Source organism: Vicugna pacos, chromosome 14 (genome assembly GCF_048564905.1).
Source record: "Vicugna pacos chromosome 14, VicPac4, whole genome shotgun sequence".
In the NCBI taxonomy this organism is placed as follows: domain Eukaryota; kingdom Metazoa; phylum Chordata; class Mammalia; order Artiodactyla; family Camelidae; genus Vicugna; species Vicugna pacos.
Genome location: NC_133000.1, coordinates 34949826 through 34972977, shown reverse-complemented (window position 1 = coordinate 34972977; position 23152 = coordinate 34949826). Strand labels below are relative to the sequence as shown.

Genomic DNA, 23152 nt, shown 5'->3' with positions numbered 1-23152 from the left:
GGGCATTATCGCTTGTGTTGTTATGGAAACAACAGGCCAGCCAAGAAACAAGAATCACACAGAGGGTTGGAGTACTGAGATTTATTACGCTGGCAGGCTCAGAAGGGTTTCTTTTCCAAAGCTCTGAGCACCTCCAAGATGTGCACATGAGGTTTTATAGGGTTAATTACAAGTATGGGTCTATTAGCCAATAAGGCTCAAACAACAAAAAGCAAGGTATCAGTACACTGAAGCTTATCAACTTGGAACAGATCACGTTAGTGACAAATGTTGACCTTGGATTTTCGGGTTAGCTTATTAGCCCAGTAAACTGACACTAAACTTCAGATTTACCAGGTAGCCCAGCAAAACTTACATCACTAAACCGACACTTATCACACTTAGATTTGTGACTTAGCTTGTTAGCCCAGCTGGGGTTTTCCTTCACAGTGTGACTTATCTTTTGTAATTTTCTTTTTTCTTTTTTTAAATATTTAATCCAAATTTAATATCAGGGTTCTTTGGGAAAGAAATTTCTCTTTTTCTTTTCTTTGGGGCTCTTTTGGGGGGCAGGTAATTAGATGTATTTATCTGTTAGTGGAAGCCCTGGGGCTTAAACCCAGGATCCCGTGCACGCTAAGCACACGCTCTACCAGCCGCTCCATCATCTTTTCTTTTTGATTTAGCTGCCAAGAATCCTACAGCTGAATTTCTAGTCAGCCTTTAACACTTGCCCTGACTTCATGGAATCCATTTTTATGAGTTTATCTCCCCCTGGTTTCATTTAAGTATTGAATATCCATTTTCTCTTCACTCTCAGTTTTGCCTTTTTGTTGTTATGGTTCTTAAGCTGTTTATAAAAGAATTGTTTAAATTCTCTTTTAGCAAGAGGCTGAATGTAAATAAATATGTAAACAAACAGCACAATTAAATGCTTTTATACATTCTGAGCTGTTTAGTAGTTACTTAAAAACTGAATTGAATATTAAAGTGATAGCATTTTAAAAATATTTTTTAATTTTTTATAAAAATATAGCTGATTTAAAATATGATATTAGTTTCAGGTGTACAATAGATGCTCCATTTATAGTTACTGTAAAACATTGTCTGTATTCCCTGTGTTGTAAAATACATCCATCTAGCGTGTTTACATTACATGTTGCAGTTTGTATAAGAAAGTTGGGTAACGCAGAGCCTGGGACGTGGCTGTGTCTGACCCAGGTTCACGCTCATCCTGCCTGTCAGAGCTCACGCCTTCACAACTGTCTGCACGGGAGCGAGTGGAGGCAGCTCTCATCAGTGCTGGCACCACCCTCTGAGTGGCAGTGACAGCAGTGATTTTGTGTGGAGGTGCAAAGTATTTTTCCAAGAGCTTTATATGCGTTTCTGCATTTAATAATAAAAGCCCTCCTGTGAGGAAGCGTTATAAGTTTTTAATGTATAATACATTTTATTTTGATATTGATAGATTTCAAAACTCTGGAAAATTTACAGGAGTAGTAAAATAAATGCTTAGATACAGTTCACTTTAAAGGGCACTATTTGGCTTTCTGTGTCTGGCTTATTTTAGCATAAAGTTTCAAGGTTCATCCATATTGTAGCCTGAATCAGTACTTTAATTCTTTTTGTTTGATAACATCATTTTCCATTTTTTTTTTCGTTTTTGGTCTATTTAAAAATATTTTCATTGAAGTCTTGATAGTTTATAATGTTGTGTCAGTTTCTTGTGTACTGCACAACATTTCAGTTAAATAGGAACATACCTGTAGTCATTTTCATACTCTTTTTAAACATGTTACTATAAGATATTAAATATATTCTCATGTGCTATACAGTATAAACTTGCTGTTTATTCTTTACATACTCAGTATCTGCAAATCTTGAACTCCCAATTTATTCCTTCCCACACCCTCTCCCCACTGGTTACCATAGTTTGGTTTCTAAGTCTCTGTGTCTGTTTCTGTTCTGTAGATAAGTTTTTTTTTTCTTTCTTTCTTTTTTTTTTAGATTCCACATGTGAGCAATCTCATATGGTATTTTCCTTTCTCTTTCTGGCTTACTTCACTTAGAATGACATTCTCCAGGTCCATTGATGTTGCTACAAATGGCATTATTTTATTATTATTTTATGGCTGAATAGTAGTCTATTGGACAAATATGCTACAACCTCTTTATCCAGCCATCTGTCAGTGGACATTTCGGTTGTTTCCATGTCTTGCTATTGTAAATAGTGCTGCTGTGAAGATTGGGGTGTAGGTGTCTTTTTGAATTAGGGTTCCTTCTGGATATATGCCCAGGAGTGGAATTGCTGGTTCATATGGGAGGTCAATATTTTGTCTTTAGAGGAACATCTATACAGTTTTCCACAATGGCTCCACCAAACTGAATTCCCACCACAGTGTAGGTGTGTTTCCAATTCTCCAGAGACTCTCCAGTATTTATTGTCAGTGAACTTCTGAAAGATGGCTATTCTGACTGGTGAGAGGTGACACTTGATTGCAGTTTTGATTTGCATTTCTCTGATAGTGATATTGAACATTTTTCATGTGCCTACTGGCCACTTGTACGTCTTCATTGGAGAAATGTTGCTTTAGGACTTCCGCAAATTTTTGAATTGAATTGTTTGTTAGTTTTTCTTATTAAGTGTAAAAGCTGTTTACATATTCTGGGAATTAAGCCCCTAGCAGTTTCATTTATTGCAAATATTTTCTCCCATTCCATAGGTTGGTTGTCTTTTTGTTTTGCTTACTGTTTTATTAGCTGTGTAAAAGTTTGTAAGTTTAATTAGATCCCTCTTGTATATTTTTGGTTGTTTTTCTATTGCTTGAGTAGACTGCTCTAGGAAAACATTGCTGAGATGTATGTCAGATGTTTTGCCTATGGTTGTTTCTAAGAGGTTTATACTGTCTTGTCTACATGTTTAAGTCTTTAACACATTTTGAATTCATTTTTGTGTATGCTGTGAGGAAGTAGTCTAACTTCAATGATTTACATTCAGCTGTTCAGTTTTCCCTACACCATTTGCTGAAGAGGCTGTCTTTACTCCATTCTATGCTCTGGCCTCCTTTGTCAAAGTTTCAATGACCAAAAGTTTGTGGGCCTATTCTTGATAATTTTGTTTATCCGTTCATTGATGGGTGGATATTGTTAGTAACTTTTGGCTACTCTAAATGATACTGCTATGAATATTGATGTGAAATTTTTTATGAGAATATGTTTTCATTCTGTTGGCTGTACATTTGGCCCGCCATATCTGTAGTTTCCACTACATGGATCCAGATGGCTGATTGTAAAGGGACTCGAACATCCTTGGATTATGGTATCCAGGGTGTGGGGTTCCTGAAACCAACCACCCAAGGGTATTGAGGGATGACTCTACATATAGGAGTGGAATTGCTGAGCCATATAACTCTAAGCTTTTGAGGAAATAACAGACTTCTCCAAAGAAGCTGCACCATTGTCCCTTTCCCCTGGCCGCATAAGAGGTTACTCTGCCTCCTGAATGACATTTGTTATTGTCCATGTTTTGGTTATAACCATCCTAGTGGGTGTAAAATGAGATCTCATTTTGTTTTTGATTTCCCTACTGATGCTGAGCATCTTTTCATATGCTTATTGGCCATTTGTATATCTATTTGAATTCGTGGTAAATTTAAAAATTGGGCCTATTTCCTTGTATTGTTCAGTTGAAAGCATTCGTTATATATCCTGGATACTACTCTTTTATTAGATAAATGCTTTGCAAAATTTTTCATCTATTCTGCACATTGTCCTTTCACTATATTTTTTTTAACATTAAAACAATTTCTTTACAGGGGAGGTAGTTATGTAATGATTTATTTTATTTTTCTTGTTAAGCATGCACTCTCTAACTTGAGATACCCATTTTCCCTCTCATTTCACTTTCTTGATGATGTCCTTTGTAAGAAAAAGGTTTTAATTTTGATGAAGTCCAGTTTATCTGCTTTTTTCTTCTATCATTTTTGCTCTTGGTTTTGTATCTATGAAACAAAAGCCTATCCTAGGCCCACAAAGATTTATACTGTGTTTTCTTTTAGAAAGTGTATAGGTTTAATTTTTACATTTCTGTCTGTGATCTATTTTGAATTAATTTTATTTGTTATATAAAATATGGGTGTTCAGATTCCAGATTGATTCTTTTGCCTGCAGACACCCAGCTGTCCCTGAACCATTTGTTGAATAGACTATTCTTTCAATGGAGTGTTTTTGGCCCCCTAGTGGAAAACTGTCTGTAAATGTAAGTTTTCCCCGTGGGTTTTTATTGTGTCTCTTTAATTTATTTATCCAAACTTATGCCAGTATCATACTGACTTAGTACTATAGCATTTTAGTACACTTTAAAGTGAGTCCTCCAACTTTACTCTTCTTTTTCAAGGTTGTTTTTGCTGTCCTGGGCCCCTTGCACGTCCATATGAATTTTGGGTTCAGTTTTTCAATTTTTGCAATGAAGTTAGCTGGAATTTTGATAGGGATTCCACTGAATATATAGATCACTTTGAGGAGTCTTAACATTTTTAATAATATTGTCAATCATTCCATGAAAATGGAATGTCTTCTATATATGTAGATCTTTTAAAATTTATTTTGGTGATACTTCAAAAAGTTCAATGTACAAATCTTGTAAATTTTTGTTAAATGTATCTCTCACTTTATTCTTAATGCTGTTGTAAATGGAAAGGCTGAGTTTCTTATGGGTGGGACTATATATCAATCTTCTTATTTCTAGAATTCCTTCACAGCAAATACCCTAGGTATATATTTGCTACATAAATCTATCCACAACTATTCCCCGCCCCGTGTTATAAGAAACCAAGACCCAAGGTAAGCTACTTGAAAACACCTATGTGGAAGTGAGAAAAGAGACCCATGGGTGGGGCTTTGTGCAGATGATACTGAGAGCTTATTCAGAATGGCTTCTTCTTAATTTCTTTTAAACAACCCTTTCAGTGTATTTAGTCAGATACATTAAGATTATGCCCTTTTGATGTGCGGAGTAGCTAAGACTATAATTTTCAAATAAATTCTAGTGAGAGTGTTGTACTTGAAACCTAATTTGCATCAATCTTTGAAGATTTATGTTTCAGGAGATTTGACTAAAGAACACCTGTCTTTATTCAATAACGAGAACTAAATGCTCAAGCAACATGTAAGAGTTTGAGCAAACTGCCCCCGCCCCGTAGTGCTGGGTGGCTGCAGCTGTAACTGAATCAGCGCTTACCTCTCCCAGTATGCTTGTGGTGATCTGCTCTAAGGGGCTCGTCCAACAGTTTGTCAGTAGTCTGTTAGACAATGTCATAAAACATTGATTGAAGGTTGCTGGAATGCAATATATTCTTATTAATATTAAGTAAGTACATATTGAGTGCTTACTGTATGATGGAATTGTCCCTCAGCCTCACATGAATATTATTTCTCTTAAAACCTCTCATATTTCCTTGTTATTCTCACTTTACAAATAAGGAGACTGAGAATTATGTCTTCTCTCTTTTGGGGGGAGCTCATTATCAATGATGAGAATTTGTAAGGAAAAAGATATTGATTCATCATGAGAAAACATTTTTGTGAGAGTCAGCAATGAAGAAGATGAACACTGAAGAAAGTGATCATTGTTCGAGTGAGACAAGCCCTGGGTTGTGCGGAGTCAGCATCCCTGTCCTGGACACGGTATGTGTAGGGCTGCGTGGTGGGTGAGGTGACGCGGCCGCGCAGGGAACGTGGATGCTGGGGCCTTAGGCTGTGCTCAAGCCCGGTGGGGCTTTCTCCTAAGGGCAGTGGACCATCATTGACAGATTTTAAGTAGGAGAGTAGGGTGCTCTCGTAGTTCACATTTGTCTTGTAGAATGCTTGGAAACATTTAGAAGGCTTGGCAGGAGGTGATGTGATGAGTCAGTGTAGGGTGACTGCGAGGTGTAGCAGTGTTCAATTTTCAAGTGGTTTTCAGGCCCAGGCTTATGGCTTATTAGCCGTGTCAGTTTGAATGACACACGCAAGGAATTGAAACAGTTTATCTAGTCAATTGAAGCAGTGATGTACCCAATTCCCAGGAGTGTTGTGGAGATCCAGTGAGATACACTGTGCAGTATGCAGCATGGTCTCCAGCACAGATTCAGTGCTGAGTGAGTGCCAGTGAGTATCTGGTAGGTCAGTTTAGGGTGGTGGGACTCGGTGACTGAGGATATCTGGTCCTTGAAGGAGGGGTCCATTCGCATCTGTGAGTGATGGGCCTGAGTTGGTAAACGCAGGGAGACCTTACCCCCCTACCAGAGGCCCTGGGCAGGACGGCTATGGGAGGGGCACCGTGAAGACAGCTCTTTGCAGGTGGAGTTGGAGGTGCCCTTGAAACATCTACATGCAGTGTCACGAGCTTAAATAGGAGGTCTTGGCCCAGGCTGTGCATTTTCCTAAAATCTCAAATCCTGAAGACGCCGAAGTATTGATCACTGAAAGTGAAGTCATACTTTAAAGGACAAATGAAGAGTAGTATCATCTCTGTCATCAAAGCTCACGTCTATTTATTCATCACTCACTTTGCTAATTGGGTACTTACAGAGCTCACTTCACCGTCCTCCCGTGGGCTCAGGCTCCACAGAGAAGAGCTGGTGAGTCTCCCTCATTTCAAGAAGTAGACACATTTAGCTTGTAGCGTTCTGTACCTTGCCAGAATTAGGATATTAGTGTGTTGGTTTAATTGTATTTTCTGTTGGCCATGTCCTGACAGGAGAGTAAATTTACCTCATGGTCATGTTTCAATTAGCTGTTACTGAGAATTTCTGATCTGATACATAGTGTATGTATTATATTAACTTTGTAGAGTAGTTATCATTTTTCTGTCTTTGCCCTTTAATTTTGTTTGCCCCTTCAGTGTTATATCCTTTTTGGGGCCTTATTTTTTTTTAATTAAATAATGTCTGTTAGCAGTTAAGAAAACAAAAGCAAAGAAAAAATGCACATGAGTGCTAAATTTAGAAAATGTCTAGTGTGGTTTCTGTCTCGGCAATGGAGGGTTCTAGAAACTCTTAGAAACCTTCATTAGACAAGTGCTTTAAAATGCTGATTAACAAATAAAACCTTCCTTCCTCATCTTTCAAGCTGCACAACTAATTGTCAAGAAAGTGAGGGGAAATTCTCAGAAGCCAAGACAAACGAGAAAGCAGGGATTCTGGGAGATACGTGAGCGTTAGAAGCCGTGGGGTGCTGCTTGGCTCCTGAACTTATTTTCAGTTGCCTTGACAGGAGGGGAGGAGATGAGCCCCAGGCCTCTCAAAATAGGAGTTGGATGGGTGATCATATTATGGGCCTAGCCAATCCTGAGAATCTTGGTTTACTAAAGGGTGAAAGAGGAAAAAAAATTCCTCAAGGCAAGAAAGTAAGGAAAGTCAATTTTGTTGGAAGTAGGGAAAAATAACAAATCCAAAGTAAGGATATAGTTTAAAGCTGTTCTGGCATTAGAGTGACCACAACCTCCTCGCAGAAAAGCACAGCCACTCCTTGATTGATAAGTTGTGTTTTGAATGAATCAGTGAACAGCCATTCTGAAAAAGGCCTCCAGAGTCTTGTGGATCAAGATACTGGACAGCAAACACCTCTCTTCCAAGGTCTCATTCAAATAACCAGAAAGGTTTTAAAGGAAACTATCAATAATCTGAGTTCTATTTATTGACATTACTATATGCTTGGAATTCAGAGGTGACTATGTAGTTGTCTCCTCTTTTATGGACCTTACTTTCTCTTTGGGGGGACAAAATGACATAGTTGGGTATCTTGGTGGAGGGAGGTGTTAGTCTGTTGCAATTAGCCAGGAGAGGAGATTAAGAAATCAGTGAAGGGTGGGTGAACATTTTAGCTGAGGACAGTCTTGTTCACTTGGCTTTTAATTGCAGGCTCAATGAGCTGTCCCTGGAGGGAATAGATCATACGGAGGATGGACTTAGCTCAGGCCTCTTTGGAATGGACAAGTGAACCTGGAGAAAGACTGTCAAATCTGTGCAGACATTAAAGTTCACTTGAACGTGCTCCATCCCTGAGCCAAAGATAGGACAAATATGCAGCACTTCTTGAGGACAGAGGAGTGGTTTTTAAGGTTCTTCAAGAATGAATCCCAGGGAATCGAGATGGCCAGTTGTCAAACTGAGACTTTGCTCTTTGGACGGTGTACCCATCAAGGGTATTGGCCTTTTATATGTTTCCATTTGTCTTTAATACATGTCTGTTGATGACGACGTGGGCACAAGTGTTTGACACATTGTCGAGGCGATTTTGGATACCTGCGTAGAAGCACGGGTACAGTTGCCGCTGCGTCAAACATCTTGCAGCCCATCCCTTTCCCCGGCTCCGTAACCACGGCAGAGTGGTTCCTTGTTGACCTGTCCATCTCCTAAGTGACATCATAACCCATGAAAGGACCGGAGCATATTAACTTGGCTTTGTTAAAGTCAAAGGTACAGATCAAATATGGAGTCAGATTTGTTCTTTCCTATTTCAGTAGTGCCATGGAGAAGACAGTTTGGTCAGCTTTTTGTAGTGTCCTGGAGGCTTTCTCTCTCAGCTTCTGGGCGCCTCTGTTGAAAACCCTTCATAGCTGTCTGGCTTGCTGGAAAAGCACTCTGCCTATTTTACCCTGAAGATGTGTTCTGTTTATAAACTCATCTCTACTCCTTGGAAAACAACTCAATAAAAACTCAGTTGATTTTCCACCAGCCATGGGCAGGGGTGAGGTAAACAGTGTTATTATTTCATAAAATAATAGTAATAATAGTATTTGTGATATTAGTAGTAGTAGTAGTAGTAGTAATAATAATAATATTAAAAGAAGTCTTAAAACAGGACTGAGCACATTGGAGAGAGTCAATAAATGCTTTCTGGCTTAAATCAAACGTGATGACTCAGTGATTTCATGGCTGCTCTATTTGCTAAGCTAGTTACTCATTTGCTCCATTACACATTTTTTTTAACTGAAAAAGAAATACAAGCAAATGGTTAAAAAAAAAACTCAGAGCACAAAAATACACAAGTGAAAGAAGATTTCCCTCATCCTCTGTTCTTTCAGCCCTCTCTGGAGATGCCACTGTTTACTATCCATTGGGTGCTTTTCCAGATATGCTTTGCACATTCCCACATATGTATGTAAATTCCTTTAAAATTTTAGTTATTTTTAACTTAAAGGGATTTAAATCCTCAAGTGGCTTCTGGCCGGGTAATAGAACAGAACAAATCTGACTCATATTAGATCTGTTCCTTTGAATTTAACCCTATGCTCTGTTTCCTAGGCTTCATCTGGCTTGTAAAACAATGTTGCCTAGAGCCTGAAATAAACAGGAGATCCTATTCTGAAGGCTCTGACCTTTAAGGATATTTAACACTTTTTCATTCATTAAAAGATAGCAAATTGCATAATAGAAAATAACTTTTGTTTTGTTGGAGGATTGCAGGGATCTGACCCACGCAGATAGCTGCAAGAAGAAAGGATTCTAACAAGAAGGAATTCCTACACTAAGAAGTTTGCAACAACCAAGCACATAGGAAAGGAGCCTGAATTGTGACTTGGGGAGATGGTTTTCCAGGACATTAGTTTGCCATCTAGGTCTACAGAAACCTGCTATTCCATGCCCCAACATCTGGTCTCCCAATTTATTGTCCTGTCCTGCACTGAGGAGAAAGAATTTCGACTTGGTAACACTCCTATCTACTTAGAAAGCTGGGCACTGGAGCTGAGTGTTATGGAAACAGGCCAGCCAAGAAAAGCACCAATCGGGTTGTTGGTGTACTCAGAAATATTATGCCGGTGGGCTCAGAGGGGCTCCTGCTCCGAAGTTCTGAGCACCTCCAAGACGTGCACATGAGGTTTTAAAGGCTTAATTACAAGTAAGGGGGAATTAGCCAATAAGGCTCAAAGAACAAAAAGCAAGGAATCAGTACACTGGAGCTTATCAATTTGTAATAGATCACATTACTGACACCTGTTGTGCTTGGAATTACGAGTAAGGTTGTTAGCCCAATAAACTGACACTAAACTTCAGATATATGAGATAGCCCAGCAGAATTTAGATCAGTAAACCGACACTTACCACACTTAGATTTGTGACTTAGCTTGTTAGCCCAGCTGGACTTTTCCTTCACATGAGGACAGCTCTCCCACACCCAGGGAACAACCGTGAGCCCTTGATGTTTCCACTAGGGTTGGGTATGGTTTACCAAGGAGATATGGGGACTATGCACCAACATTCAGGCAGTCTGCTCTGTCTGGGGCTCTGATCTTGTATCATCCCGCTCCCCGCCAGCCCAACACCTGGGAAAGTGGAGCTAAGGCAGTGATCCTGCCTGCCTGTTTCCCAGCGTGTAAAAGGGGATTATGTACCTTTCCCAAGGTAGTTCTGAGCGACAACACCTGCGGGTGCTTGGTTCTCAGAGCAAGAGAAAACCCAGGTCCGCGTGGGGGCAATGGGTGTGATCCCCATAGGGCTTCTGCAGAAGCATCGGTTGGAGGGCTGGATGAGGGAGGTAAAACTTGAGCTGCGGGACTTGAAGGGTTACAGAATGGTACCGAGGCAGGTCTGCCACCTCTGGGTGCCCCAGAGTTTAAGCTTTTTCTCTCCAACACCGCTACCACCCTCCCCTCTCCATATCCCTCCCTACTCTCTGCTCATCCTGTCCATCTGTATCCCTCCACTTTTCCCCTCTGCTGCACCTGCTCCCATCTTCTACCTCCCTCGCTGTCCCACCTTCTCTCACAGAACTCAGAGAGGATCCCTGGCCCTCCTGCGCATGCGCAGTAGTGCCAGGTGGTCCGCTGGTTGGAAGCTCCATATCAGAGCCGGGGATCGGGCCCAAAGGCTTCTCAACTCTGTGGCCCATTAGGCCTTTGGTTCCTGCCTGGGGCTGGGGCCTCTGACTGTGGAAGTGCAAGGTGGGGTCTCCCGGGAAAGGGATCAGGCGGCTGCGGGAGGGCGGTCAGCCTGTCACAGTCCCCCAGGGCGCCAGTCAGCTTGTGTTCAGCTGAATTGCCCAGGCCAGCCCCTCTCACAGCGCCACCTGCCCCGGCGCCCCGGCCACAGCTGTCCAGGGCCAGGTGTGCACCTGCCACCTCTCACCCAGCCGGGATCCCCTCAGTCCGCGGCTGGCGTCCCCTTCACCTCTCCCGCCCGCTAGTCCTCTCCTCCCTGGCTTCCTCTCCTTGGCCGCTGGCCTATTCACGCCGCTGGGAGGGCTGTGTCTGGGCGGGCGGGGACTGCGGACCCGGACGGGGAGGGCGGCTGTGGCTGGGTCTCGGGCTGGCCTCTGAGCGGGCCTGCAGCCCGCGTCCCCCCCTCTTTCCCTCCCACCCGGGGCTGCCCTTCTCTCCCTTTCCCGCTCCTGGAGGACCAGCTCAGTGGCGTGGGCACTGCTCCCTGGGCTGAGAGCCTCAGGCTGTAACGCCCTGCTTCTCCAGTTGGAGTTGGGAAAAGGGAGCCTCAGTGCTGAGGGAGCTTCTGTCTCCTCCCTCAGTATTTCTGCTGCATGTAAGTACTTTGAACACTTTCAGGAGTTATGATGGTGGTGCTTGTTGATGTCACGTGTTTTTATAGTGAGAGGGATTACAGTGGTGAAAGCAGGGCTTGGTTCTGTTAAAAATGAGCTGAAGGTATGAGGCTGAGACATCCTCCTTCCTTCCCTCTACCAGGATGAAAGGAGTGATCGTCGATTTTAAAAAGATAGTTACAGTCCCTAACTAGCCCAGCCCAGCTAGTGTGTGTTAACAGGAACAGCACCACCAGAGGCCTTGGAGACCCAGGGATATTGAAGTCCTAAAAAGCTCCTGGCACAGTTTGGTTTGTTTTGGTTTTTTGCTTTTCTTAAATTGTGGGACACACTCGTGGTATAAACAGAAAAATATTTGTCAAGAAATATTTTTTCATGTAACAGCGTTATTGTGATATAGTTCACACACCATGAAGTCCTTCCATTTAAATGGTACAATTCAGCAGCTTTTAGCATATTCACAGTGGTGCAACCATTATTATTCCAGAACGTTTTTATCACTTCAGAAAGACTAGTGGAAATGAATGACCCAACCACCCCTCCCCAGTGGTGGTTCTAAAGAAATTTCTTGGCTATTTCTGACCATAAATTCACTTGTTACATTCCAAGAAAAACCTTGAAGGAATTCTAATCAGAATTGCAAAGAATCTGTCTATCAAAACAGGAAGATTTAATGTCTTTATGGCATAAACTTCTTCTACCCATGAATATATCTGGGACCCTATCTTTTCATCTGTCCAGTGCCTGGCCCATGGGAAGTCTTCACTATTTTTTGTACTTGTGAATGATGAGATTCTATACATCGTTAGTTGCAACTGTATCCTTTCACAGAAGAGAAAAGAAACCTCAGTGAAGCAAGTGACTCCCTGATGTTCAGAAAGAGTGACAGCCAGGGCTGGAGTGATCCAATGGACTTGGTGCTTGCAACCAGAATTCTTCACCACCTACAGCTAAGGGGATTAGAGTGTTCTTTTATTTTTTCTTAACGGCGTTGCTTTTATTTTTACTTATTTTTTAAATTATTTTTTATTTAAGTGTAGTCAATTTACAATGTTAGTTTCAGGTGTAGAGCAGAGATTCAGTTATAAACATATGCATATGTGTATACATATGTTTTAGATTGTTCTTAGTATAACTCATTACAAGAAATTGAATATATTTCCCTGTGTTATATAGCAGGTCCTTGTCATTTATTTTATATTTACCAATTTGTATCTGTTAATCCCCCCTTTCCTGCCTGCTAAACACAGTTTGCTTTCTATGTCCATGAGTCCATTTCTAGGAGCACCATTTTTCCTAGTAACATATGCCCTTTGGATGCTTTAGGTTTCAGTAATTCCATCTTATCTGTGGGCGCTTTTCTTCTGGCAGCCTTTATGTGGCTTGCACACGTGGTAATAGAGATCTTTATTTGTGAGAACCCCAGGGCTCGTGTAGTCCCTGGTACAGAGTGTCCACTGAATTGATGGTTGGACTGGGAAAAAAGCACAGTAAATGCTGGAATTTCCACTATGGTTGAGAATTCCAGGTTTCAATAACCTGTTTAGACAACCTTAATATTGGCTGCACCCATACTGGGTAATTTGGTGGAAATTCATGGTATGGTGGTGTAGAGACGGGGCCTTATATGCTTCTTCTCTTTCTATTTTCTAACACTCATTCTCCTGGGCCTTCCAGATCCTCCCCCAGAAGGGCCCAGGACTGGCTTGGTGCTGCGCTGAGGCAATATTTGTTAATAACACCGTTTCATCTTCTCCTCTAAGCCTCCGTTTCTTTCTCTGCACAATGAGGGCTTAGACTAGATAAGTACTTTTCAGTTTCTTTTAAAGCCATGTTTCCTTTGAGAAACAGAAATTGCAAATCTCTCCTCTCAACCCAAACCTTTAGATTTTGATAAGTCCTCTAAGGAGTTACATAGATCTTTGTGAAAAATTGATGTGATTTTGATTCCAGGTGACACAGAAAAGTCTCTTCAGAGATTGATTGCAGGGAGAGGGCAGGAAAGGGGCAGTATGTGACACTTTTTAGTGAGAGCACTGGAGCAGGGACTTGGATTTAAATACGGTGTCTGACGTGGCCCCTCTCTAATCTTGTAGAATGTGATAAACTTCTCTACCTCAGTTTCTTGATGGGTCAAGTTGGGGTGATAATATTTTAAGGCTTCTGTGAAACATTATACACATAAGACATTTGTGTCTCGGTAGAAACAAGATCTGCTAGGGATTCAGGAATTTGATTAAAAAAAAATTCTTGTCCATAGCACTCTGTCTGTGTGTATTTTGAAGTTCCTGGAGGGTGAGGGTGAGTCTAAAGTCCATCGTGGGACAGGTGGCCCATAGTTCTCCGTACCCCAGTTTACCCGCTACTCCCCAGTCCTCTTCCTCAGTCCAGGATGAAGTTTCCTAGTAGATTTACACAGAGGTCTTGTGGAAATGACTTTTCATTTTATTGTTTCACCAAGAAGGGCTGCCATCATGATCTCTGTGGTCAGGCTTTGAAGGGCTGCCATCATGATATCTGGTAAGAATTCTATGCAATTGGGAGTTTCAATTTAATGAAAAGTAAAAAATTACAAATAGAAAATTAGAACAAGGTTGATGACAGGGGCTCTTGGAAGTGGACACCATTAGCTTTGTTAGATTCAGGTGCTGTGGCCTGTTGCCACGAGGACCCATCCTCTTGCTCTGAAGTTGGAGGGACTAGTGGGTTCAGTGGGAATGTTAACTGAGTGTATCTCATGGGCTGGGCATTGTCCTATTTGTACAGTGTGTTCCTTATTTGAGACAGTGAGCTCACCTAACCTCAATGACCTCTTTAAAATATTAGACTTCTTATTTTGAGATGTAATGTAGATTCCCATGTGGTAGTAAGAGATTATATGGAGAGGGCATATGGACCCTTTGCCCAGGTTTCTTAATGGTTCCATCTTGCAGTGTTGGGGTACAATTCATTACTGGCTCACTAACAATTTGGGGTTTGTGTTATTGCCCTTATTTCTATTCATGATTAAACTGGGGCTTAGAGAAGAACACAGGCCTGCCCAGGTCACCCACATTGTTAGTGCAGAGTCGGGTGTACATGGGCTTGGGAATTCCAGGCAGTACCATTATGATGGTTTGTGGCAGGGAGCAGCATTCACTTTGATTGTTTATTCATTCATTCAACAAACATTTATTGAGTAATCTCTGTGGGTCAGATGCTTTCTTAGGGTTATCTGATTCTTCAGCAGTACTGAGAATCTGGTAATATTTATATTTTTAATCTGAGAAAATTAGCTCTGAGAGGTTATAACCCACCCAAAGGAATTATATCTCATTAATGAGGGATAGAACATTTGTACAGTCACCTACTTTTATGCAGGTGGTACCCTAGGCATATTACATTTTCAAACATCCGTAATCCAGATATATTCTTGTAAGGCAAGGATTTTTTTTAATTGAAGTATAGTCAAGTTTACAATGTTGTGTCAATTGCAAGGTTTTTTTTGAGTTTTGAATTAAAAAATACTTTTTCAGCTGGGTAATTAGGTGTATTTATTTGTGTCATTTTTTTTTTAATGAGGTAGCGGGGTTTGAACCCAGGACGTCGTACATGCTAAGCATGTGCTCTACCACTGAACTGTACACTCTTCCCCAAGGCAAGTTTTCTTATCCATTATTATGAAGCTTAGGAGTTCAAATAAATTGGATAGAAATCCACATCTTTTGATCCTACTGTGGTCCTTTTCTTTATATTCTGCTGAAGGGGGTTGGGGAAAGCATTTCCTTTGTTCATTTCTTTATTCAGCATTTTTGAGCAGTGACTTTGCATCAGGGCCTTGCTAGGTGCTTGAAAATATAAAATAAGAAGTGACCCTTCTCTGCAGAGGCAGGAAGCCTAGACCAAAAGCTGGGTAATGTGATCCGAGCTATAGTAGCCATGTGCAGACTCTGAGAACAAACTGTATCGTTGGATTTGCTTTGGCTTCCCTTGCCTTCTGGCTGGTACACACCAGGTCACAGCAACCCAGATGGGCCCTTAGCACACAGCAGATTATGTACCTCGATCTCCTCTCCCCTCTCGGCAGGGCCTGCAACATGAGCATCCCTGACTACGTGCAGTGTGCTGAGGACCACCAGACTCGTCCCATTGTGGTCCAATACTTAGAGATCATGTCAGAGGAGAATTTCTTTTGCATCTATCAGCTACTCACCTTGGTGAGCCATATCAGCCCATTTGGCTCCCAGTGGACACTCTGAATCCACTACAGGCACCACTATGTGCCCGATATTGGGTGGAGCATCTTCCAGACCCACCGCAATGTTGTGGGCCTTGTCACCATTACCGACTGTCTCTCTGCCAAGGCCTTCGAGAAGCTCCACGTGCAGAGGAGCTGTATGGCACCTCGATATTGACTCAGCTTTTTGTCTTTGTACTGCATGTGGAGGTAGTCGAGCAGCCACGTAACGACTTTGCCTTCAAACTACGAGGACTGCAGGGTGGTGGAGAAGAGGATCGAGAAATTCACTGAGTCACTCTTCATCTTGCTCAAGTCCAAGTGGCTGGCTGGTGGCCCCAAGAAATCTAGGGACAAGATCCCCCTCTGCATCCCGTTTGAGAAGGAGGAATTCATGAGACTGGACACAGAGAGCAGGAAAGTTTACCTGGAGGACAGTCCACCCTGGCTGTGTGCCGGATTGCTTCCATACATCCAGAAAGGGATCAGCAAGGAAGAAGTCTGTCTTGTAGCCAAGGGGGGAGGGAGGTGCAGCCCGCCGGTTTACAGACATTTCAAAGTGAATCCGCCTTTGTTTCAGAGAGATCCTTTTAGGGTTAGTGTGGACACTTACTCCCGCTTTACAGCCAGGACCATGGTGAGAACTCTGGAGTTGCTGTCCAATAAAGTAGCCAAATCCACGGATGCTAGGAGCACTGGGTAGGAGGCTGGACTGAGCTGAGATGTGCTGTAGGTCAAATGCACATCAGACGCTGAGGCTTGTCTAGTAAAAGTATATAAAATATCTCTTTACTTCCTATATTGATTACATGTCAAAATGATAGTATTTAACATACAGTAGATTAAGTAAGATCTGTTCTTAAAATCAGTTTCTAGTATTGGTTTTTGTTTGTTGGTTTGTTACTTTGTTTACCATTTTAAACGTGGCAACTGGGAAACTTTCTTTACATGGCTCTCATTTCATTTCTGTTGGGCAGCCTACCCTGGGACAGTCTCATCCCTTTGCTTATAGATGAGATGCTGAACCCCGAGAGGCGGAACGAGGCGCTGGTTGAGCTGGGGCTGGAGCCGGTGTCTCCTGCCTCCCAGGACCAGCACCTGTTCGGCTCAAGGCCTCTCTTCCTGCCCGACAGCCACCATGTCAAGTTAGGACATCAGAAACACTGCCAGGGACTTCCGAATGAACTCCTTATGCAGGGAAAGGCGTATCACGGTGTTTGGGACAGAGCAGGGAAATGTTCATTCTCAGTTTGTCCCTGTGATTAAGTCAAAGGCCCCACTTTGCCTCGGAAATACAGACGAGCTCTTCTGGGCTGCCTACCCCTCCACCTTCTGCTCTGTTTCCCGGTGTATCTATCGTGTTTTACCTCGGGCAGAAGAGGGTGAGATGTCTTTGCCGAGACATGGACACATTTGCTGGGGAGAGTGAGGGAAGCTGTGTCCCCCCGTCCTACGGCCTCTGTCCTTGAGTCTGGAGAGGGCTCATGGTGGTCCCACAGGTAACTGTCGCAGAACCTGGCACATGCTGCTGGGACCGCCGTGAAGGAAGTGCTGTGTGATTCTTGAACTTACCTAAGATCAGATCCTACTTTCTGGTTGTTGATAAGTTGGAGGAGAAGATGCTAGAGAATTGATAAAAAAGAATGTCTAGACCAGCCCTGTGAGTGAGAAGCACAGGGGACACGAGTTCCACCTGCGAGAGACAACCTAGCGGGTTCTGGATGAATTTTCTGTTCCTCCCAGTAATACCTCAATGGCTTAAGGAAGGGGAGAGGCATGTCGTGGCCATGATCTGTACTTGTCCTCTCAGGGCCCTGTGATCTACATGCCCGCACTCCCCATCTGCTTCTTGGGGATGAGCTAGCATGTTTAGGAGCCTGGGCACTGCTGAGGGCATAGCTGCCAGCACCGTGGTACACAGAGTCTGGCTCCGTTCCCCTCACCTGTCAACTCCTGCTGAGGCCCCAGGCATTAGTCAAGGTAGGTGCATCGGTGCAACGTAAGCAGGGACCACCTTCTCCCCCTGGACAGACTGGTGAGTGAGCAGTGGAAGCCTGGAACCCTGCTCCAGCCCCCACGCCAGTGCCTCCTCTGTTGTCATAGGAGGCACTGGTGACATTTTTGCTCAACAAATGCTTGTCTCTGAGTCTGCAGACCCACCAGAGAATGCCACCTTGTTTTTGTCTTTTGAAGTCTGCCCTTGGGACTTGGCGGATTAGCCGGATGTGTACTTAGCCCACAGTGATTGGCACTGTCACCATTGATTACCCAGAACCTCGTGTACCAGGCATGGCTCCCGGCATCAAAATACAGCAGCGCATTAAACCTCCCTCCTCTTGGGTCTGTCTGTTCTGGTACCATAAGAGCTCAGCCAGCATCTGAACGTCTGTGAGGTAATGCGGCCAGTGAGCTCGGGTCAAGCACATTCTCCTCCAGTCACTTTTACCCCATTGTTGCTTTTAGTATTCCACAGTCATTAATTTTTTAAACAATGATATGTTGCAGGAGCAGAGCCTAATTCTCTCCTGCTACTCTTGGTGGAAGTGAGTAAAACGGTCCAGACTGAAATGCGAACATAATTGTAGCTCAAAATCTGCCTAGACTCTTGTAGGTGGAATTTTGGTTAGGGGCGCTGAACACGTTGGGGTCCACGGGCAGCGCCGCTCCCCTCAGGCCCCTGCTTTCCCTGGAGCAGGAGGTGTGGTTGAGTCTCACCATCCCCGTGTTCCTGGCCTCACAGACTCACGTAAATTCTTGTACATGCTGTCAAAATCATTTTTGTTCTTGTGTGTTTCTAATTTTCTCTTGTTCCTCTTTTCCTTTTTCTTTATTCCTTTTTCACTTGTACTGCCCAGTGAGCATGTTGTTGCATCTGGAAATGTGGGCTGTGCACACCCTGCATTGGAAATAGACAGATTACCATCCGTGCTGTCTCAATCGCTTTTAAAAGCAAAAACTTAACAGCTGTCTTGATCCATGTATTATCCTAGTAATTTTTTATTTTCTAATATTTTGGAATATTTACTTTGTTAGCACATTACCCACTGGTGTTTGATACCTGTTAAAATCCTTGCTTTGAGGAACCTGTTTGGTCCTACTTTTATATTGTGACAAATGCGTCCTTATTAAATTTGATTGTTTTGAAAAAGTGAGATGCGAATTGATTTAGGCGGCTGCTGAGGTATTCTTTTCATGGAGTATTTAAACTTGTTAAGTCAAATTCTGCAGCATCTTGCTCGATTCTTGCTTTTACAGAAACGTGCTCGGCCCGCTATTCCTGGCTGTCTCTGTGTGAAGTGCGTGACTTCGCTTCCTGGCCGGCGGTCACTGGTGAGGAAGTGGCCGTCTCGGGAGTGAGCAGCTGCAGGGGATGCTGTTGGAGGAAGCAGTCACCGTTTGGTTCTTTAATTTTTTTTTTTTTTGCATTCAACTTCCCCGTGCCATTTACTTTACTTTGCCTACATAAAGGGGCAGAATAGGTTCTAAAATCCATGCCACTATTTGTTCCCTTTACGAGGCTGGTTTTTCTGAGTATCAGGAATACATGGCCTTCTCCTAAGTAGCTGGCTCACCTGGATCTGTTGGACACAGGGACAGCTTAAAGGGCCGTAGCTTCCTCTCTGTTCCAGTCAGTGGGCATTCAGAGCTGGGTCTGTGGTTTGCCCCAGCAGCCGTGCAGACCTCCCTGCCCCGGCATTTACTTTTAACCCATGCTGGCAGTAAAGAGCTGAATCCGTTTCTGTTGCAGCTGACGTCCACCACTGATAGCGGTGTCGTTAGTTTGTGTTAGTCAGTCTCCAACACCCCAGACAACAGTGAAGGAAGATGATTTGGCAGACCTAGGACCTTGGATTCTCACCCTCACCATAGTTCATCTCACCCGGTGAAAGGGTTTGGCCACCACCATCATGCTGAACATGAGGCCTTGTTTCTCCTTTCATGCTCTGGTCCAAATGTGGACACTTCATTTTTCACTGAATTTGTCTCTCTTAAGACAGGTCAGAATATCTGAATGAGTCCATCACATTCTGGGTGGGGAACAGAACAGAAATAAGTGTCTCAAGTAGATGGAGTCTAGGCTGTCCGGGTTGGCAATTGCAGGCTGGGATCTGTGATGGCCGGGCTGTACCCTGGACACAGGCCTTTCCCGTGGCTCCCGAGAGCCCAGGAGTTGGAGTGAGGACAGCCTTGCCTGGGTTCCCCCATCCTCATCTGCTCACTGGCAAGTGTGTCTGCTAACTAGGAGCTCCCCCAGACCTCGGGCCCTTCAAAGCTCAGACCACGGGAAAACCTTGAGTCCCTTCTCCTGGGCCTCCTGTGTGAGAATCCATGCCTTCTGAGGTGACCAGCGGCAGGAGATGCCTCCCCCTTCAGGGAGCACCCTACGGAGGACTGTTATTCAGTGCACCATGCTGTGAGCTTGTGGGGTTCTGGCCATGGTCCCTGCAGAACCACACTTGAGATGGGCTTATTGTCGGAAATAACAGGACTGATTCCAGGGCAGGGACGGGGGTAGGGAACAGGGGAAATTGAATGTGACCTCAGACATCTAGGTGGGTGCTGGGGCTGTAACTAAAATGAAGAGTCTGAGAGGTACCTGCCAGGAATCAAATTCCAGAGTAAATGGTGGACATGAGGCATTTTTAAGATGCCATTTTTCATCCAAGTTAGGACTTCAAAGAGGCACTCGGCTCTATGAGACTGGGGCTCAAGTGAAGGAGCCGGACTAGAGATACACGTTGGGAGTCGTCATTCTTAGCTGGTGTTCACAGCCTTGCATGTGAATTAGATCTTCTCGAGGGCTGCAGACTGAGGCTGAGGGGGGGGCAGGGCTGTGCCTGGGTTGGAGGAAAGCCCAGACCATGTAGCTTTGGTGTGTCAGTCAGCGGCGTTTGCCATTTTCAGAGCAATGCCATTTATCCTTAAGGGGCCTGGGGGTCGGCAGGGCCAGCCAGAAAGAAATCTGAAGGGAGGGTCGTGGCCACTTGTGCGTCTTGGGAAGATGTAGAGGCTGCAGGATACGGGAGGTTAGAATCCTCAGAAGCTGGAGTTGGAGTGGGGAGAAGGTAGTCACAGTCACCTGTGAGGGAGGGAGGGAGGCCTAGGGAGTCCCCACCCTACCGGACTTGCTTTCCCATGAACAGAAGGCAGTCAGACAGAGGATCTGAGGTGAGAAGGATGGGCACTGGGAGGGGAGCCAACCTGGAGAATGGTGCTTGGAAAGTTCTGGAATAGTCTCCTTGAAAACTAGAGTTAAAAATACCCAGACTCTCAAGAATATTGTTAGTGACTTGGGAGGAGGCAGTTGTTTTTCTGGCCTCCTAAGGGTAAGGCATGTATCCAGGGATACACAGAAGATAGGGGCAGTCTGTTCCGGGGGCTTGATCCTTACCAGGGGGATCAGTGCAAGTTTAAAGGGGGAGAAGGGCAGAGGAGGGAAACTAGCCAGGCCCCGTGTCAGGTACCAGTCGGCCGCCCTACTTGCGTATTTCATTCACATCCATGACTCCCAGGTGGGCGGTGGCAGCACCCTTTTGCAGATTGGGAAGCCTTCTCAGAGGGGTTAAGGAATTGGTCTGCTTAGCGATTGGTAAATTCTGTAGCAGGATTCAAGCAGGACCTTGTCAGACTTCAAGGTCATGTTCTCTCTACTGTTTCCAGTACTTCCCTCTTATACTTGGAATGGTGAAGTGGGTCAGATTAGGAGCCTTTCAGAAAAAGTATGATTTAAGTGCCTCAGGACTGTTTCACAAAGCTCAGCGTTCTTTGATGGTTCTGAAGCATGCAGTGCTTTTCGCCCCAAAAAGGTAACGTCTAACTCCATTGTCGATTATGTGGTTGCAAATGATGTATAGGTTCAAAACCACACTTCGCAGCTTTTACAGGGAACTCTCCAATTCTCCCTTGGTCGGCTTTCTTCCACGTGATGTAACCGTGCTGCAGCGTAGGCCTGAGCTTTCCATATGGAGTGAGGGTTTAATATCAAATGTTAGCATAAAACGGTCAGATGAAGAAACCCGACTTGACAATTTATTTTTGGGTTTCATTAGTCAAGATATACTATCAGCATATAGCAAATGAAATTCAGTATAGGACATTGCATTTCTTCCTTTCTATTTAGAGTTCTCTTACCGAATAAGGTTGCCTGCTTTGGAACATCAGCTGCACGACCACGGCACCTATCAGTGTGTTGGTGTGATTGCACTTACAGAGTGAATGTAATCTGGTCTTCCTCAGCCCCAAACACTCCAGTGCAGAATCACGGGCTGTAGCCATCTGTTAGTCACGCAAATACTTCTAAAATTATATGATTCCAGAAAAGAAAGGAGAGAGAGAGAGAGATTGCCTTTATCAAAATTCCTTTCAGTTCTAACTGCAAACTGTTGTTGAGCAGCTCTGGTTTCCTTTGGATATGAATATATACATTTCTTTGCATGTAACCTGGGTTTTGGACTAGAACACCAAGTTTTTGCTGTCCACAAGCCACAAAAATAATAGCCAAATTGCACACGTGTGAAATAGTTTATACTTTTTTATGAGAAAGTATCCTTGAATTTGGGACTTGGACTGTGATTTCTGCTTTTTGCTTCCCTCAACCGTCTTGTAATCTCTCACTCCTTCCCACGTGGTCCCCAAGGGTTCGTGGTCTCAAAGGAGCGGGCAAACACCCAGTTGGTCACCATGTACTGCTGCTATAGATAGAGGCCAGACAAGACATAAAGGACATTATCAGAGAGGACTTCCTGGAAGAAATGGGCTCTACATTCATTTGTGAGGACAGAGTAAGAGTCAGCCAGGAGAAGGAGTCAAGAATGTGGCTCAGGTCGCAGGTGCAGCCCGGGCAGAGGCCTGGAAGCTTTTGGCGTGGGGACCCGGGGAGAGTGCCCTATGTGGTTCAGGGTGGAGGGAGCCCCTGCTGGGGAGGACACTGGAGAGAGTCCAGGATGTAGGGCTTTGGAATAAGTTGAGTTTTACTAGTACTGACACAGTAAGCAGTGAAGGGTGTCAACAGAAGTGACCCTCAGGAAAGGAACTTCTGGTTTTGCTTCTGATATTCTACAGACAGATGGGTCGGGACAGGAGAGAGCATGTATGTCTGTCCCTTTGAGACCCAACCCGTCATTCATTTATTCATTACACGTGCACTTCTGTGAGTCTAGGGGAGACAGAGTGTAGCCACATTAGTAAGCTAAATGTATTTGCTTCTTGAGAGCTTAGCATTGTCAGAAGTTGACTTAGCCTAGAATGTTCTAGGAAGAGAGGAACAAATTGTGGAGTTTGGAGGGAGGGAAGGCTTCCTTGGGAAACAGTCAAAATGAGACTGGAGCAAGTGGGAAGTAGGAGCAGGTCAGGGGGCCCCTGAGGTCACTGAGGACCTGTGTACTTAGGTGAGGTTGGGTGAGCAGGGTCTGGGGTGGGGCT

At 43.8% G+C, this 23152-nt stretch overlaps 1 protein-coding gene and 1 long non-coding RNA gene across 2 annotated transcripts in view; both read left to right on the top strand.

The window, feature by feature from the left end:
• The window catches only part of LOC140701238 (uncharacterized), a 166165-nt gene that overhangs the window by 128421 nt on the left and 14592 nt on the right, over positions 1–23152 (top strand). The window lies entirely within an intron of this gene.
• On the top strand, positions 5519–8110 carry LOC140701247 (uncharacterized). Its single transcript, XR_012080232.1, has 3 exons — positions 5519–5664; positions 6550–6599; positions 7881–8110. It is a non-coding gene; the product is annotated as an uncharacterized lncRNA (long non-coding RNA).